Genomic DNA, 2,462 nt, shown 5'->3' on the forward strand with positions numbered 1-2,462 from the left:
TGCGGCAGTGAATGTGTGCACTACAGTGTGTGCGTCTGGGTAAAGGTAAGGTGGGTTCTGGAGCAGTGTGATTTCTTTCACGCCTCACACTGCTTGTTTTTAGGTTGGTTTTTATTTCTGGTTTCTTTGAAAACACTGCAGGAGATTTCTCAGCCTGCCTCATGGCTTGGTAGGGTGAGTATAGTACCAGGATTCTAGGAACAGGACTGTAACCTCACAGCTTCTCAACTGGTTCCACCTTTTATGTCTCTTATCTTCACCCTATGAAGCAAACCTCTGCATAAGAAAAAGGAAAAAAAAAAAGAAAGCCAAAAATATAAAATAAAGGGAAAACCTAAAGCAAAACCATGACAAAACAACTGATTATGCTACCTTTATACAATACAAATATTAAATTAAAAACATCTGAAAAAAATTTGCTGACTGGCAACTAAAATATGTCCCTTGAAACCTTTTCTCCCATGACTTTTCATTTTCTCTTTGAGGTTTCTGACCTGTCAATTTCTTCTCTAGTCTCTGACCCTATTATAGACAATATATTTTAACAGATAAAGATCTAAAGATTAAGTAAATTCTCCTCAGAATTATCTCATATACCTTCCATTGTAGTTACCTTGACTGGTATTTCACATATAATGATAATCACACATATTCATAAATAGGGAGGCTAACTTTTCCTAGAGTTATCAGAAATATTAATATAAATAATATTTATATAATTAAATACCATTTATACAATAAATACAATTTATATAATGGTATTTATTTATACAAGTAATCTAATTTAATATACCTAACAACTATGGGGTGTATATATCATCCCCTCTTATTTAGATGGTATTACAGCCTTAGAATGTGTAGGCAACTCAGTCAGGGTCACTATAATCAGCAGCATCAGGGCTTCAACTTGAGCATTATTTAACTTCATTATTCTACTTATTAGCCTTGTGAGTTTTGGAGGAGTTACCTTACTTCTCAATGCTTTTTTCCTCATGTGTTGAAGAAAAGTGTTGGTAATAATCTAAACTGCTTAACTGTATTGGACATATAGTGTTGAATTTTCATTATTCTTATTCTGACTCCAGAGCTTGCTTTCCATGCAAGGGCTTCTCAAACTTTAAGAAGCACTGGAAGCATCTGAGATCCTTGTTACATGGCAGGTCCGATCCAGTAGGTCTAGGGAGGACCTGAGATTCTGTGTCTCTGAACCTCCCAGGAAATGCCAGTGCTGCTACTCTGCAGCTTGCCTGCAAACTTTGTCTCATGTTAAGGGGAGTTACATTTAGATTGGTCATAGAAAAGTGATAGAAGCCAAAGTCTCATTTCTCCTCAAGAAGAATGATTTGGTCATGCTTTTTAAATAGGATATTTTGTTGAGATATCAGCTTTGTTTTGTTTTCTGTGCTCTTTCTGTCTCTACTCTTTTCCCTTCAAGAAGATAGCCTGGCCCTTCAGCGTCTCTTGCCCCAATGGCTTTTGAAGTGTAGGAAAGAGAACCATGTTGGTGATTTCCTTCATATTAGAACTAAATCATTTTAAAAATTTTTAAATATTTTCATTTATTTTTGGGAGAGAGCAAGCAACCATGAGTGAGTGAGTAAGCAAAGCGGGGGGGTTGGGCAGAGAAGGAGACACAGAATCTGAAGCAGACTCCAGGCTCTGAGCTATCAACACACATACAAATGTGGGACTTGAACTCATGAACCATGAGATCATGACCTGAGTCAAAGTGTGATGCTTAACTGACCGAGCCACCCAGATGCTCAATTTTATTCTATTTTTTATTCTACTTTTTTCTGAAAACTAGAGCTCATTATAAAGATTAAGTGTCCTTCAGGAACAGAAGTAACTGTCAGGGATAGAAGGAGAAAAAAGGGGAAAAAAGAAGAAAGAAAGGAAGACAGAGAGGGAAGGAAGAAAGGAGAAGAAAGGAAAACAAAAGGGAAGGAAGGGAAAAGAAAGGGAAGAGAGGAGCAAGGAGGAAAAAGAAGAGAAGGAAGAAGAGGAGAAAAAAAAAGGTTGTGTCTCTGAGTAAGAAGGTATAGAGCTTGGTGAATATCCAAATGAAGGGTCCTGTGCCCCAGTCCTTGGCAAAACTGAAACAGGTGGTAGATCTAGATACCAGTCAAGTTCATAGACAGTAGGATTTATTTTTCTTTAACAACCTGCTAATCCTAGAAAAGGAACAATCTCAATGGACAAGATGGACAAACAAATTGATTTTATCCTGATACTATTGTCAGCAATAGAAAAGAGAACACAGCAATTATAGATACCTAACTAGAAAGAAATGAGATGGGAAGCTCAGGCCACCTATTTTTGCTAACTGGCCTTACCCAAAAGAGAATTAACTCAAGAGCAACTGGTTTTACAACTTAGAGGAAGACACTCAATGGAAGTTAGTCTCCTCCACAAAGACTAGGAGACAGAGACTCTATCTTACTTGATGACTAGATGTCAAA

Source organism: Suricata suricatta, chromosome 10, assembly GCF_006229205.1.
Source record: "Suricata suricatta isolate VVHF042 chromosome 10, meerkat_22Aug2017_6uvM2_HiC, whole genome shotgun sequence".
Taxonomy (NCBI): domain Eukaryota; kingdom Metazoa; phylum Chordata; class Mammalia; order Carnivora; family Herpestidae; genus Suricata; species Suricata suricatta.